This window comes from Bactrocera latifrons, unplaced genomic scaffold (assembly GCF_001853355.1).
Source record: "Bactrocera latifrons isolate USDA-ARS-PBARC rearing strain unplaced genomic scaffold, ASM185335v1 scaffold_39, whole genome shotgun sequence".
NCBI lineage: Eukaryota > Metazoa > Arthropoda > Insecta > Diptera > Tephritidae > Bactrocera > Bactrocera latifrons.
The window spans coordinates 1290254-1307463 of record NW_017537034.1 but is presented as its reverse complement, the minus strand read 5'-3'; the positions used below and the strand labels follow the sequence as shown (position 1 = coordinate 1307463).

General features: G+C 35.7%; 1 long non-coding RNA gene across 2 annotated transcripts in view; it reads left to right on the top strand.

Annotated features, from left to right (window-relative positions):
• Window positions 1–15591, top strand: part of LOC108972265 — a 159874-nt gene extending 144283 nt beyond the window's left edge. For both annotated transcript variants that reach the window (XR_001993620.1, XR_001993621.1), the window contains exon 5: window positions 15306–15591. This is a non-coding gene — a long non-coding RNA (uncharacterized LOC108972265). The remainder of the gene's footprint in view (window positions 1–15305) is intronic.
• The last annotated feature ends 1619 nt before the right edge of the window (window positions 15592–17210 follow it).

Here is a 17210-nt window from a genome sequence, read left to right as displayed (position 1 = left end):
AACTGAGTCATTTTGAAGCCAATCGTATTTTTTTACTCACAGTAGTACAACTGACTGATTAAACTCAAGTCTTTGTATGGAAAACTTTTTTTATTAAACGAGGTATCTTTATTAAATTTGGCGTAAACTCTTTCGGAGGCAATTACTCAGACTTTGTATGGCAGCTATGTGACTATAGCATATAGCTGATATACAAACTTACCGATCAAAATTTGTATGGAATTTTTTGTATTTGTGTGGGAAATATAGCTTCGATGCAAAAAAAGTTGTTTTCTCCTCTTATTATAAAATAGCTAAAGTGACTTCTCATGAGTACCAATTCCATTTTCTATAAAAAATATACACACAAGAATGTATTCTTCTGAAAAGCACAGCTGCTGATGAATTCATAATTTTCACCTAGACATTGAGACGCACAATAGAACCAGAACCGCTATCGATTCAAAGTGCAACTCGCCAATTCATTAAAAGCTTCAGCTGTGCAAACCACACAGTGCCAACAACGGTGAAAGCGGTCATAGAAAAATAAAGAAAATAAATAACAAAACAAAATGCCCACACAAATTGACCATAGAAGTTATGGCTACTGCAATAACAACGACAACAACAATGACAGCACCAAGCTCAACATTGTAGGTGGCAACACAATGAATGAACTGCCAACGGTGTAGCTGATGTTTTTGTTGTTGCTGCTGCTGCGCACCACCTTACGCAAATATACACATTGTTATTGCGAGTATAGGACCAGAGACACACACACACACTCACACAGACGCAAGGTGCTGGCAGTTACTTGAGGGCGTTTGAGCAACCTCACAGTTAGTTAGCTGCGCCGATGCCACCACAAAAGGACAGTGGAGGTGAAAAATGATTGCATTCGTGGCATGGAATTGATAAGTTAAAAATAGTAAGACGGGAAATACGTAAATAGCTGGGTAACGCTCGTTTCACGGCCTGCTGCCGGGCCCTGAAAGGTTACCTGTGCCTGCTGGCGTTACACTTGATATACTAATGTGTATATGTTTGTGCTTGTAGGCGCTGGTGGGCGTTAGCGATGACGATGATTGTGGTGATTTGCAGATATTTTAGGAGAATATTGAATAGCATATCACAGCAACCCTTCGCTGAGGAGAGTCCTTTACAATATGAAATAATACTTTTTATACATATGTATGTGTATGTGTACTTGTATCTGTGTGAAGCACAGCTGGCTTGGCGAAATTAGCCTGCAAACTCGCTTTTTGTTTCAGTGTGACTGTTTTAGGTGTGTAAACGCGATTTATTTCACAGCTGCTACCGAAGTCTTGTTGACTTTCAACGCCACTGTTAATGTTCTTCCTGTTTTCATGTTTCAAATTTTCTTAAATTCAACGAAAATATTCACACTTCGAAAAATATCACTTTTTTCGTAAACTATTTACACTGCGAACTGTTGACGTTGAAATTCTAACGCGATTTGCTGCGTCGGCTACTTGACTTCAGCTGCTTTTTTCCACTACTCCAGCTGCTAGCTTTTCATGTAAAGCACGAGCCAACAGCATGTACACTAACAAAATTTAATACGTCATCAGAGCACAGACACATGCTCAGTGTTGCACGAACACCATAAAAAGCTTAACACGCACAGCAACTTTGTGAGCTTGAAATTTTGTAGGCACACACAAAGATTCCAACGCAATACAAAAAAAAAAAAAAAGAACACAGTTAAACACCAAAATTGTTTCCAAATTGTTTGCCAAATAGCACAATATTGTATTTCAAATAATTTATCGAAATTCAGCCCAAAACTATGCAACGTTTTTCCACACACTTTACTTAAACTCTTCGTTATTTCATTTTGTATATGTGCGCTTTTCCACTTTTTCCTCCAAAACATTACTGCTATTTTTCCACTATATATAATTTATATGCCGACCTTTGTGGTACATACACTTTCGTTCAGAATTTGGCATCAACCGAAGGACTGCTCATGTCCTACTGAAACGTTAACGAATGATTTTGTTTGGTGAGCTATAAGCTGTGAGCAGCGACTGCTGGAGCAAGCAACCACACAGTCGCGTACAGCAACCGTGACGACTCTCTACTTCGTGCGCAGCAACAACATTCACACTGGCTATGTTGTATGTGTTGGTTATTATACTGTTCGGTATCTTGAGGCGATAACAGCACACTCACGCACTGCAAATACCAACAACAATTCTACTTTGTATACGACAGCAAGCAGCAAGTTTGTCTGTTTGTAGTCGTCTTTATCTTATATTATAAATGAACTGTAGGAAATAAATTTGTTAGTGAAAATCAATTGCCTTTTTTTTTACTTTTTTTTTATTAAATTGCTTATATCTCCGAAACAAAGCACATTTATGGCATGATCGTAAGGACTATACTTATCTTAATTTCTTTTCTTTAGAAAATTTTGGATAAAACCAGTTAAACTATTTAAAAAAAAAAAAATTGTAAAAATGCAAAAAATCTCAAAAGAAGTACTTAAGGGTTACAAGGGTCTTCTCGGGTAAAAAACATATTTTTTTACAAATTTTTTTTCTCATATAGAAACTTTAATATTTATTTTAGAACTCTTCACTGTTATAAACATACACTATTAACGAAAAAATTCTAAAATTTTTGGAAATAAAAATATTTTGAACTCAAAAAAGATGGACCCGCATTGGGAGCATAACTCCCACAGGGTTATCTAAAGTGAAATAATACGCGCTTTTGTTAAAACCTTAACTTAGAACTTGGACAAGGGCGAAAATAACAGAAAATTGGATTTTTAGCAGACACTAAAAAAAAAAATAAAAATTTCAGTCAACATTTAGCGACACTTTTTTTGCAAATAGTTGTAATTGTAAAAAAAAACGTATTTATTGAAGTCTTTAAGAATTGTATCTGAAAGGCCTGTGTAAAAATTCATGAAGATCGGTTGAGTAGTTCTCGACAAACGATTTTAAAGACGGCGCACTTAGCCTAGCTAGCTCGACCGAATAAGTTCTCAAGGCAGTATCTCCGAAACTATTGCTAGGATCAACTTAAAAATTTAGGACAATATTCTAAAGGTGTTGTAGAATTTAATAAGACAATAAAAAAATCGATTTTTTTTTTAAACTGCTAAAAGTGCAATAATTCACTACAAAAATACGCCGAAAGCATTAAATTTCACAACCAAGATTGGACAATTGGCTCCACATCATTTATAGTGGGGAGCTATTCTCAGGAAAAGAGTGATTATTGAATTAGACCGCGAAGATACATTATAATAATATTGACTAAATTTATATGAAAGGAATTTTTTCAGTAACGATAAAGGATTTTTAAGTGGTACTTGCTCTTAGCTTACTTTTATTTCATTCTTTTGTGGGGAAAAGTCTTCTTTTTGCACTAAATAGCAATTTAGTTCTGCCTTGCTTTCGAGCAACGTCCATATCTTGCTTATCTTATAAGCAATTATACATATTATTTTTATTCCTTGTTTCTTAAGATTTAGATCAATAGCAGATACGAGCTATTGATAAATGACAAATCGATGAGGGCTATAATTTATAATAATTTCAACTCGCCATCCTCTGTAATACAAATATATAAAAAGTATTTATAAATTTTCCTATTGGGTACTGACTAATATATGAAAATATTTTTCATGCATTACTGATGCATATATATATATATAGTATATACATATGTGTGTATTTGGCTGTGTGAATTTTTCGGCTACCGCAGGCATGCGATGAAAGCTCGCGCTGTATGTATATATTTGTTTTTCGAGTACTTCGCTTTTAGAGCTTTTGCTACATAGCTTATTGAATTTTCACTTAAACATTATGAATGGAAGCAAACAGTTAAGGGTTACTGATCAGTGTTACTATATATTATATTTTAGGTTACGTTTCTTATATTGTTGCTTTTCCCAACATTCCTCACATATGAGACATTTTTTTTTCCAGTTCTTAGCTACTATTGGTCTGATATCCTTTTTTATGGCCAAAAAAATACGAAAATTATAAAATGTCGATTTATTCCAACTCGATCAGCGATGCTCCAACTTCTTGAAGCCATCTAAAAAAATACGTTTTAAACGACTAAAATCCTGGTGTACAAGTTATTTTCCCAAATTCGGGACAATAAGATGTCGCAGATGACGGTGCAAATATGGAGAATTAGTACTTTTTGCAAAAATTTATTAAACTAAGTTTAACGGTTTTAGTCTTACTCAGAAATTACTCCATGAAAGTGAATGAAAGCAAAAAAAACATTGTTAACTTCGGTTGAAGCGAAGCTAAAAACCCCATCACAAATATAGAGGATTCTTCTTTTGTTTGGTCAAGCAGATTCATCGGTTGTAATACACAACTTCGACTCTTCCTTGTTCCCCGCTATAGTGCGAACCTTCAATCGGCGATCTGCCAGTATCTTATGCTCCAAAATAGCTGTTTGGATTGTATATTTTGGTAGACCACATTAAAACTCGTTAAACCTATTTTTATGACGGTCGTCGGAGGAGAAGAGATATTTTCACCTTAGTTGCGGTAACATCGCGACCATCCATGAGTACTGTTAGATTGCTCTGTTTATCCATCTGCTGCAGCAACCCTGAATGCATTCTAATTATTTATGTTTAACAATACAGATAATGCGAATATACATGTGAATATAAGTGTCTTATATTCTGTGTCTTAAAATGTTTATTAGGTCAGATTAGTTTAGGTAAATAGGCTAATTTTCATGAGATCACAAATAATCTCACTCGAACTGCTGGGAAACTCCTAAGTGCGGATCAAATGGACCGTCACATATCTACAAAACCTCTAGAGCCAGCGATAAATTTGTTAAGGGGTTAATATCTAATTCTTTTTTTGGCACCAATTCGAAATACCTAAGTGCAGCCAGGTCCTTCTTCCGCTGATCTCTCCAACGGAGTGGAGGTCCTCCTCATCATTTGTTTCCACCGCCGGGTACTGCATCGAAAGCTTTCAAAGCTGGAGTGTTCTCTTCCATCTGGACCTAGCCAGCTCAGCCGCTTTCTCTTGATTCGGTGCGGAGAGTTGCCCTCCAACTACCTGGGTGTATTTATTTCTCTGCCTTTTGGAATCTGGTGGCTCCTGTGGTGGAATTTGGTGGCTCTTGCATTTGACTGTCTGCGACGTCGGAAGCGCCGTCTTCACGCTTCCATTTCTACCGGTTGGATTAGCGTTGACTGGTCCGCGGCTCCGTACCCCGCTAGTCCCTTTGCTATCGAATGCGGTATTTCCGCCCTTTCGAGGCCGAGAAAGTAATATTGCTACTGACCCTGTTCCTCACCATCCGCTTGGCTTTCTCAAGAGTTCTTCCAGCTCTAATATTGAAGTAGATGCACACCTCCCTTTAAGTACATTTGCTGCTACCTTACCTGGTCTGTCTGTCTGAAAAAAGAGAAAATTCTGGAGCTTCTATTTCGATGAACGAAAAATCACTGTCTTTTTCTGTTACGAGGGTATAAATTCATATTGAAGCATTCGTAATTGTCAAAAAAGTCTTGCGGTATTTTCGCTAGTTGGCGTTGAATTGCGCGTACATCTAGTTTTATTCGTTGCATCGGGTCATGCTATGCCTTTTTGGTAAGCTCATTTCACGCGCTAAGACGTGTTTTGATTGATTGTCGTTTCTTTTAAGTCGTTCGTGAGTTATAGCGTCGCAAACATGGAGCAAAATAAAGAGAAAATACGGCATATTTTACAGTACTACTGCGATAAAGGCAAAAATGCATCTCAAGCCGCCAATAAAATTTGTGCAGTTTATGGACCCGATACAGTTTCCATTTCCATCGCACAACGATGGTTTCAACGTTTTCGTTCTGGTCTAGAGGTGGTCGAAGATGCGCCACGCTCTGGAAGGCATGTCGTCGGAAATTGCGATAAAATCGCTGGATTGGTCGAAAGAGACCGGCATAGTAGCAGCCGTAGCATCGGTCAAGAGCTTCGCATGAGTCATCAAAAAAAATTATATGAGCAATTGAAAATTGAAAAACAGTTCAATAAAAATACCGCAAGACTTTTTTGACAACGTATTATATTAGGTAAATGTTTTAATACCTCTAAAGTTCTTTTTTTCGCTAAATTTCATAAACTTTCATTTTCACTAATATTTTAATTCCATTAAACTGTCAGTGCAGTTTATTTAACAAGCACGTGATCACTTAATTTCCGCTATTTTCTTGCCGCATTGACTTCATTATGTTATTTAATATTGTTGTTGTTGCGCTTTAGCTACACTAGCTACACATTGTATAGAAGAATATTAAGTCAAGTTCACATGCACCCAATTAGCCCACGTAACCAGCCGCATGTAAAATTGCAAATTTACTGTTGTCTCCCCTGTATATTTATATATATACTTACTTATATATATATATATATATATATATGTGTGTGTGTGTGTGTGTTGAAAAGCAAGAGTTTCTAGCGAAAAAAGTACATAAAAAAGCTGAAAAGCTTTCCAACAATAAAAAGCTACTAAGCCACATCGATTTTTCACACTTTATTCGCCTTCATTCACAAAACAAGCAGCGCAGCTAATTGCAAGCGAATATCTTTATATACATATGTATATGGATATTATATGCATACATATGTGTTTGTGTATTTGTGTGTGTATATCATGCTCTAGAACAACAGCGAGTGCGTGTAATAAGCAAAAGGTAGGCAAGCAAATGAGCGTAAGCATGAAACCAACACCATAACAATTGAGTTAACAGAAGATAGCTGGAAAACACACACACACACACTTTTATGCACATACATTGATAATTTCTAATCATATGCGTAAATACATACAAACAATGGCGCATAACAACAAGTTATCGTGCAACAGTTTGATAGAGAGTCTTTAAGAGCACAACTTTTGATATATAATATTATATCTGGTGTTGGTGCCGCTACCACAACCACAAGAGCAGTGAAGCATCAGAATGACGCGCTTGCGCATTGCAACTGAGCGCGCATAAATCTTTAACGCTCAATCTCCACTTGCTGGCTGGCTGGCTGGCTGACTGGCCTGCCATCTCAGTGTCAATGGCAGCCTGTTGCCTGGCGCCCGCTGGTCGCCTGCCTTGCGTTTCTCCAGCAGATTCTCCCCCTGGTGCCCACTATTGCGACCTCTCACTATCGCCAGCAGCAGTCGGCAAGGGGCATGTGGGTGGCAGAAATAGGCGCTGATAACGCGTAAAAAGTAGCTTAAGCGGGCACAGGTCGTGGAGTAACCGTTATGTATATTAAGGGCACAAGCGGTGTTTCTTGTGATGACTACATACAGTTATTTGCATACATAAAAGCATCACGATAAACTCATAATGGGCGCTCGTAAATTGTCGAATGTTGTTGGCATTCACATACCTGTGCATACACCATTTCGCCAGTACAAACATACATACATATGTGTATATATAATTGTGTATGCGCGCTTAATATGCATAGTAATAATAAAAGTTATTACATACTCTTATTTATAAATGCCAACGGCTGTATATTTTATATATCATCATTTGTATGCGGTTTCCACGATATGTGTTTGTTGACGCAGAGAATTTGCAACCATATACTGATAACTCTGTATATATGTATATAACGTGCTATGTTCACTTGTATGTTTATCTGTATGTATATACTAGTGTGGGCAAAAAATAGTAAGACTTTTTAAATTTAATTTTGCGCAAAAATTTATTCGTCGAAATACTTTTTTTCTAGGTTGGTATGACTTTCAGTGACTTCTGCGTCAAATGTCAGATTAAAATAATCCTTTGTGTTTAGTATAGTTTCTGAAGTAGATAAACTGCAGTCGGCGATTTTTACGAAAAGTGAAATTATTCAACAACGAAGATCCATTACATTTTGTGTGCGGAATCTAATTTCTGGTGCTGAGCAGTTCAGAATGTTACAAATGGCTTTCAGTAATAATTATTTTGCCGCAAGCAAGTGTTTTGATTGGTACAGTTTATTCGAAGACGGTCGAAGACTCGTTGACGACGATCCAAGGTCATCAAAACTGATTGATTGATTGATCAAAACTGATGATGCACACATCAGTAAAATAAAGGAATTGGTGTTTGAGAGTCGACGATTAACAGTCAGAGATCTTACTGTCATCGTTGGAATATCAGAAGGATCAGTGAAAACGATTTTGAAAGATCATTTGAGCCTCAGAAAAGTGAAAACACGATTGGTTCCAAAATCACTAAATTTTTTCGAAAAAACAACGTGGCGATAACGTTTGAAAAAATATTATTGCTGGCGATGAGTCTTGAATATTTACTTAGGACCGAAATAACAACAAGGAATACTATTTGAGTGTTATACATACGTCTTTTGTGCGAAACTATTCATAAAAGGAAGACGGAATTAAGGGCCGGCAACTCTTGGTTTCTGGTTAATCAGCAAGCTCTAAAGATTGCCCCGTGGAAACTGTTTTGAGTTAATTAAAGCCACATGGTTACAAGGTTTTCCTCTTTTAAAAAACAGCCCTTTTAAACAATTTTTCTCATATATATAAAGTTAAATATATTATTAAAAAAATTTTATGTTACAAACATGCACTCTTATCGAAGAAATGCTGTAATTTTTGGAAAAAAAAAATTTTAAACTCCGCCATTGCGACGCAATTTCCGGTGACTCCTCGGAGAAAAGATGCGCCCGCATTGGCAGGATAACTCATTACAGGATCATCTTAAGTGAAAAATACGTATTTTAGGTAAACCCTAAAACTTAGAATTTGGACAAAAGGAATTGGGAAAAAACTGAAATTTGGGATTTTTACAGATTTTTTACAAAAAAAAAAGGAAATTTCGTGAAAATTTCAAGACTTTTTTTGCTGTAGTTGTAATTGAAAGAAAAACCTTCAACCAAGTCTTTAAGAATTGAAACCCAATACATCTGTAAAATTTCATGAAGATCGGTTGAGGAATTCTGGAGAAATCTTGCCAACCGACTTCAAAACACAGTTTCGAGAAAAATGCCGTTAAAGACAGCTTCCAAAACTAGAGTCGAGTGCTCAAATTCTCACGGCTGTATCTCTGAAACCATTACTCGGATCAACTTGAAAATTTATGACAAAATTCTAGAGATTTTGTAGAATTCTATAACACAATAAAAAATGCCATTTTGATTGGAAAAAATGTTGGCACAAGTGTATTGGGGGATTACTTTGAGAGGGATGACATAGATTTTGAAGAATAAATTAAGAATCTTAAAATTATGAAAAAAGTCTTCTCATTTTTGCTCATAGTTGTATGTATATAATTGTGGGGTGTAGTATCCTGTTGCAAAATGGTTCGTCGAATATATGTAACTCTCAAATTATATATTATATATTAAGTTTCCCTTCGTGTTTGTGTTATATTCAAGAAGCAAAATATTATATAAACTATATATACATACATATACATATATGTATTTATATACAATACAAATATTTATCAACATACATCACTTTCTCATCAAATTAATTAATTATAAACTAAGGTACAAGTAATATAAAGTTAAAGCCCTACCAGACAGTCGACTGACTTATTTCTATACAAGCAGCATTTGCCAATTATTTACGGTCATCTTGAGACTGTGATGTCAGGGACCGTTTCTTGTCAATTTTGGTTTGCTAAAATCGAAAATGATAGCAAAAATTTTCTAACGCGTAGCTTTTTTTGTGTTGTAGTCAAGGAGTGTAGAAGTCGAGTCACCACCATTTACTACAATTACAAAAATAACTGTACGTGATGAGAAATTTTTGAACCCAAATTCGTAGTCAGGATACCTTCTTCTTCTTGATTGGCGTAGWCACCGCTTACGCGATTATAGCCGAGTCAGGATACCACACACTCACAAATCACTTAACACATCAGTCGAAAATTATTCCTTCAAATTTATTGAGTAGTGTATTCTTTTGGTACCAATCCCCAGTGAGATGATTATCAGATTTCGGTCAAGACTTACCATTCTCTTACCAATTCAAAAAATTAGTACAAATATGTTCAGTTCAAGTAAAACTATTAGTTTAATAAAATAACACTTTTGAAAATTTTTCTAAAAGGTGATCCATTTCCAGGCTCCTTACTTTTTAATAATAACGCACAGAAACTACAAATTTAATGAGGAATATTTATTATCGTTTGAAAGCACATTTTTTGGCATTTATTTTATGAAGATCATGTTTTTCAAATGTTGGCCGCGACTACGTCTCAGATGATCCATCCGTTGAGTCCAATTTTCGATGACTCGTTCTAGCATTTCGACTGGTAACTGATACGGATAATACACCTGATGTTTTTCTCCAAAGCCTGAATGAAAGCGGGATTGTCCGCGCAGACTTTATGTTATACAGAAAAAAGTCAAACGGTGTGATTTCACACAATCTTGTCTCGGCCCAAAACGTGACATTATCCACTCACTGAAAGGTTTTCTCGATGCATTCCAACTGCCAGAGCTGCTGGTGGGGTTGCTATCGATGTTATTGCCCGGTACTGTCGTGATGGAACGGAAATTCTTCCCTATACGTCATAACTGACCGCTTCTCGGCGATTGTTTTTTTCCGACGTCGAAGTCGAAGTTAAGTGTTTCGGCGTCTGAATAGATTATTCTTTTCCATTTTCACGAAAACATATTGCAAACCCTCCTGACCATCAATTATTCGTTTGCGGTTCCACCACGACCATTTTCACTTGAGGAAAAGTGAGCCACTTTTCATAACCAGTAATCATATGCTTCAGAAATGGATCGATATCAGTTTGTATATACGCGAACTAGTCCCTCAGTTTTTGAGTTACCGATCTGAAAGTTCGCTCTCGTCTTCATTTCCACAAGAAGCTGCTTATTTCTCAAAAACGCCAATATCGATGAACTATATATACTTAGCTGCCATACAAACTTTTTCTTTTAAGGAGATATCTTCATGAAATTTAGCACGAGTCGTTTTCTAAGATAATAATGCAATCTCTGCAGAACAGAATGTTACAAATGGCCGCAGAAATTGTTCAACCTGCCATAGAAACTGAACGATTGGAACCGAAAGCAAGGAAACATATAAAACTTGTTGAATTGAAATGTTAAATGTAGTACATATCGTTCAAACCACTGAAGCTAACACAATTGAACTTGCCGAGAAAAAGTCTCTGCAGTATTTCTTCACACACTCTGAAAACAGATAAAATCAGACTACATCCCCATGTCACAGTTATGTTGCAAATTGTTAAAAGTGCGACAACTTATTGAAGAAATGAGCCACAAGCAATAGATTTCACAACCAGGTTGACAGAAAAGAGCTTTATGGGGGCCGGTGTAGAAATTAGACAATGGACAATATCTCTGAAATTAGCTGATGAATTTCAATCAAATATATTTGGTTAAGTTATCCAATTATTAATATTCTACACTATATCTTGACTTGTACCAAAAATACGTAAAATCGTATAAACTCTTAACTTAGCCTTATCTAACATACATCTTTACGAACTTCCGGTTCGCTTCATACCGCATTTATTGGTCAATATGTAATTAAGTTGTAATGAAATTCGGTTACACCCGAACTTAGCCTTTCCTTATTTGTTTATCTCTTAAAAGTAAAGTGATATTAGACCAACCATTTGCCTCATTGTTTCCTCTCTTTCATGGAATCATAATCAAAAGCGGAGTTTTTCCACACATAAATAACAATTTACAGGCTGCCGGCGGGATTTGCGACAAATTTTCCGCACTGCGCGACAACAAGTTGCTGCTTCATACTTCCAACCTAGCTGGAGTCCGTTCCACTTTGTAGTTGCTTCATTTTATGGCTGTTTTGCATTTCCAGCTAAGACCTTGGCAAATTCATTTTTATTAATCCACTTTCACTTTAACTCACTTACATACTTAAATCTTGTTCTACGCATGCTTTGTCTTTCTTATTTGATGCTACGCTTTCATTTTGCTGTTGTAGTTATTTGCTTATGCTGCCTTACGCTGGTGAAAAGTTAATCCACGTTATTATTTAAGTTGCTGGCAGCTCGGTAGCCCGGTTGACTGTGTCGCTAGCTGTGGTGAAGATGGTGCTGATGGTTAATGTCCTTCTGTTCTGCATACTTGTGTACATATGTGCACGTGTGTTGTGTAGTTGTTGTTGTAGCCAACTTGAATACTCATCCCGTTTTGTTGGCGCCACTTGTTTGTCAATTCTCTTTTTTTGTTTTTTGGTTTTTGTATTTGTTTTGTTTTTTTTTTTCTTTGGTCATTTTATCATTTGCGCCCACTGTCAATTACGCCAGCCTAAGCTCAATATGTTCGAGCATTTAGCAGATAAACAAGCCCACATACATACATACATACTATGTATGTATAAAACGACTATTATGTGCGGTATAGGGTACAAGCATGTCATGGCAATAGCTCCTTATCAACTGTCATCAGCCAATGACGGAAGCGTTTCGCCTCTAACTCGACTAAAAACCTATCTCCGCTGTCATATCTGAGCTGTTGATTGCTCTTAGTTTTACTACTCCACACACACACCCCTTCATACAAACGTATATACAGCAACCAACTACCATAATGCTCACAAATATAATAATTTTTAGATGCTACTTCAACCACGCTGTGGTAATTGAACTAGTTATAAATTACCTTGTAACTAGTACGAAGTGCGACTAAGCGACTAACTAGCGTTTTTTGTGAAGCGTCTCACAGTCAGCTCACACTAGTTTGAAGAAAAATCAAACTCAATTATAATTCAACTCCACCTGATCTCTCTAACAGAGTGGAGGTCTTCCTCTTCTTCTGCTTTCCACGGCGGGTACTGCGTTGAATACCTGCAGAGCTGGAGTGTTTTCATTCATTGGAACACATGATCTAGCCAGTGTAGCCACTATCTCTTAACTTGCTCAACTACAGGGTTTACCTGGAAAGTAATAGGACTGATTTCTTCCGCCGCGACTGTATTTCGGAGCGTGCGCGCACCGACTGGATTCGATATAAGGCGTTTCACGTCGCTACCTAACCCAGATGTGGCCCTCCCGGACTCTTTTTCCTTGCCTGAAGAAGAGGTCCAAGCAGTATGCATCTCGGCTCTCAAGGCTATTCCGGAGAATGCCTTCGCTGCATCGACGCAAAGGAGCCTATTTTGAAATTTTTGAAAGAATCGTAACGATTTGTTTAATAATTTGTTTTTAAATCGATTCAGTCCTATTTCTTTCCGGGCAAACCCTGTTCGAGTAACTCATTAAAGTAGTAAGTTATTTGCTTTTGTTTCATTCGATTTATGCAAATTGTTTGTTCGATTCTTCACTTAGCAAGCAAGTTTTGACAATTTGAAAAATTATTTTGAAATTGTAAATAAAACGCAAAATCGTTAATTATTCATCAATATTTATTTTGTCGCGTTCAAAGTAATCCCACCAGATCTAGTGCATTTATGCCAACGATTTTTCCTGTTCTAGAAACAATTTTCATAAGCGCTCTTTCTGACGGCCTTCAACTCCTTAAACGAATTTTGTTTTATTTCTTCGATCGACTGAAAACGAGTTCCATGGAACAGCAATTTCAGTTTGGGGAACAAGAAAAAATCACACGGAGCCAATTCTGGTGAATACAGTTTTTGATCGATTACATTCATTACATTTTTGGCTTCAAATTGGTCATATCGTCATACCTCGATGGGATGGTGTATTATCGTCGTGTAAAATCCATGAATTATTCTTCCACAATTCTGACCGTTTTCAATGGATATTCTCACGAAAACGCATCAATGCGGTCAAATAGAACTCCTATTGACCGTCTGTCCTTGCGAAAAGACAAATTCATGATGCATCAAACTACGAATATCGAAAAAAACATTGAGCATTGATTTTTAATTGGCTTCCATTCCTATAATTTTTGACGTTTTTGCATGTCAAACTCATGAACCCTTGTGGGATCAGAATTCGCACAATCAAGCATGTCCAAATAAACCTGTTTACCCTTTTTGCAAAAAAAAAAAAATTCTGACTTATCATAACCAAAATATCCACCAAAATCAGTCGAACGGACTCGCGAGAGATATCCTCCACTTGTATCATCAGTTGCATAGGTCGAGGGTCGTCCAGAATGAGGCATGTCTTCAACAACCTCTCATTCGTCTTTGAAGGCTTTATACCACTCGTAGGCTTGTCTCCCGTAAACTACAATGTGTTTTTCCCTCATCTTTGAAAGTGTTGTTAACAAAAATCTTGATCTTCAAAAGTATTCTATGCTTCCCAACACTACTAAATCGACTAAAAATATCATTATTTCATTTAGAGTACTGCGAGTTTAATTTCAATCATTGAACTGAAACTTAAAAAAAAGTATATTAATAATTGGTATAAATGTGGGGTTTTCGTAACTGGTTAATTTTCAGTCTTTTAACTTTAGGCTATATATGTATATAAATATCATAAATAGGTATGTATATATTTTTGTCGCTTTGTACCGTATCGTTTTACCACAGCTTGATGCTCTTGAAGCTTAATAGCCTAACGAGCTTATTTATCTATTTTTTACTTGGAGCTCTCCGTCATCAACCACTTCGTGTAATACTTCGTGTAATACGTATTTGCTAAAAAATTCTTACTACCGAATTAAAAAAAAAAAAATATTATTAWAAATAGTTCTTAATTAATTTAATAATCAATAACAGTAATTTAGCAAACTTTTTCTTTGTTGAGTTTGTAAGCTTCTTAAAAAGCTATGGGTGCTAGCATTCCATAATTTAATTTCCTATAATTTTCCACATCCCAATATTTGTAAACACTTTTCATTTTATTGAAACTGCATGAATTAATAAACTCTGAGAGGATAAAGTATTTATTTTTTATCTTCTAGGTTTAAGTCTTTTAAAATATATATACATAGCTACTAAACCAATATAATTTTCGAACATATGCGATGAGAAAACTTCTTGCAAACTTCTCTGATACTGAGCAATAGTAGCGCTTGCTTCCCCCTTTTTATGAGTACCGAGTTCACTGGCAAAGTTTTATTTAGAAAAATTCGTTGGAACAAATTGTCAAAAAGTAAGCATTGCAACGACATTCATCGAAATCGGTTCGGAAATTGCGGAGTTATTTGGGTTTTTCTTCTGGCAATATCCTTACGGCCCCTTCAAACACCTGCACCACAGATTTTCACATTTTTTGTTATAACTTGTTATATATTTTGGTATCAGAAGAAGAGATTTTCAGACGTAGTAAATAAATATAATATATATATTTTTTATATAAATGTATGTTTACAATTAAAATATTTTTAGGGCTTAGCCAAGTTCTATATTTACTATACATGTATTTCTCTCTTTTTCAGCTTAATAAAGCGATTAGCTTTCCCACGACACACCATTCTTCAAAATCGGTTCATAAATTGCGAAGTTATTCGAGTTTAGCCGCTTGCATGATATGAAACGAACACGTGTTAATGAACTGTTTTCAACTTCCTGGAAAAAGAACTTCCCTAAATACATCTACTACAGCTTACTCCAAAGAAGTCGACTGAACCAAAATTAGCTGCAATGCAAATACATTGTAATAAAGAAAGAGAAAAATTCATATGGCAGTAAACATTATAATTTCTTGATAATTTTTTAATTTACAGATTATTATATTAATTTTTATAATTATTTTACATTTTACTAAATTGTATAAAATTTAGATATTTACACCTTAATGTTAATGTTACACACTATAATCTTGAATAAATACAGAATAAATGCTATAAACAACTGTTTAGTTGCAAAATTTATTTTTTTAATGAATAACATGTGTTTTATAGTTACAAATGGATACAGTTTTATTGAATTTTTATATTTGTATAATTTTTCAACCAATTTGTTGTCAAACCACCGCATAATAACCTAATAAACGGTATAAGCATGACTTGGTGTTACGTTTATCGAATAACTTTTTTGTCGTTACAGTTTTTGCAACAAAATTACAAAATCAAAATCTTAAAACGATAAGCTTTCCAACGACACCTCATTCTTCAAAATCGGTTCATAATAGCCTAATATATAGCAATACTTGGCTTAGTACCACGTTTCTTCGAATAACTTTTTTTTCGTAATACATTTTATAACCAAAATTACAGAAACAAAATCTACAAGCGATAAGCTTTCCAACGACACCCCATTCTTCAAAATCGGTTCATAATATACAGCAAAAACAGGGCTTGGTACCACGTTTCTTTGAATAAATTTTTTGTTGTAAAAATTTTTACAACAACAATTGAAGAATTAAAATCTACAAGCTCTAAGCTTTCCAACGACACCTCATTCTTCGTAATCGGTCCATAAATGACGGAGATATTCGAGTTTTTAGTTCGGCAACACCCCTACTGCACGGTTATGGGCGCCTAGTACTTCAGGTGAATTTTGCCACAATTTTGCCGCAGCAAAATCTTCGCTGCGCGCGGCGCCACCTGTGTGCGGAGTTTCACGCAAAATATTTTTTCATCTGAGTCACCCTGCACACTTCTGGTAACGCCTTGGGGGTATGCAACATTTTTCGGCACGGCGATCGTGCACTTTTAATTTCCGGCATCGTGCTGCTGCCTGGTTCTGGGTACCTGGTGCATATGCTGGATTTTGCTAAAAACGTCGGACGCATTTTTCCGTGCGAGAAAAATCTCCCAGGGGAGAAATAAAAAATATCGCATGCGACTTTTTTTGTTGTTTTCTTTATTTTAGCATAACTTCCACACCGCTCAACCGATTTGCATGATTTTGGTGTCAAATTAAAGGGAATTTAGTGGCGCTTCGTTTACAGCTGCTGTAAATGAAATCGGGTGGAAATAAAAACACATTTTATGTAAATTTTTTTGTTACTATATTTTTTATTTTTGGAATTACGATTTTTATTTGTAATATTTAAATTTTTCAATCTTTGTTTTATGCATGTATGCACTTTATCGTTGTTGTTGCTGTTGTAGTGATAGCTTCTCACTTAAATTTATTTACGCTTTTTAACTTAACTGTTAACTAAATTTAAATATATTTTATATGTATATATACTACATATATACGCATGTATATGTATATTCATTTATACGTGTATGCATGTACATATAAATTGTTTTAAAGCGAGGATTACAGATTTTCGTTAGAATTAATGGGGAGGGAGGATTAAAATTGTCAAGAAAACAAACAAAATGGTGCAAAATTTTTGTTCTTTCGGGAAATTTTGGGCGATGAGTATAAACGGCGCGAGTGACAGG